At 46.9% G+C, this 352-nt stretch overlaps 1 long non-coding RNA gene across 1 annotated transcript in view; it reads right to left on the bottom strand.

The window, feature by feature from the left end:
* The window catches only part of LOC112074176 (uncharacterized), a 7,057-nt gene continuing 6,705 nt past the window's right edge, over positions 1-352 (bottom strand). The window contains exon 3 of the long non-coding RNA XR_002894691.2: positions 1-249. This is a non-coding gene — a long non-coding RNA (uncharacterized lncRNA). The remainder of the gene's footprint in view (positions 250-352) is intronic.

Genomic DNA, 352 nt, shown 5'->3' on the forward strand with positions numbered 1-352 from the left:
TGTTTAGAGGTACTGAAATGGCACTTTTAGGTTTGAGAGATTGATGACCTCTTGTAGGTGAGTGTCGTGATATGAGGTAGGCTACCTGTTGCCTGGCTACCCAAACTCCTTGCCGGCCAAACGCCACGCCCAAGGACGTTAGTTTCTTCTTCGCAATGAGTCTGGATTTGAGTACCTCCCCAACATTTCACCGAATGCCAACACATTCGGGCCATCTGATTTGTCCGGTAACGATGGGTTGAGTCAGAGCTAGAACACACGTGGGTAAACAGCAGTTTGAAAATCATCATGGCTGTTACTCTGATTGGTAGAGACAATCCAATCGCTGAAGACATTGTTTTGTACAACGCCA

This window comes from Salvelinus sp. IW2-2015, unplaced genomic scaffold (genome assembly GCF_002910315.2).
Source record: "Salvelinus sp. IW2-2015 unplaced genomic scaffold, ASM291031v2 Un_scaffold2525, whole genome shotgun sequence".
Taxonomy (NCBI): Eukaryota; Metazoa; Chordata; class Actinopteri; order Salmoniformes; family Salmonidae; genus Salvelinus; species Salvelinus sp. IW2-2015.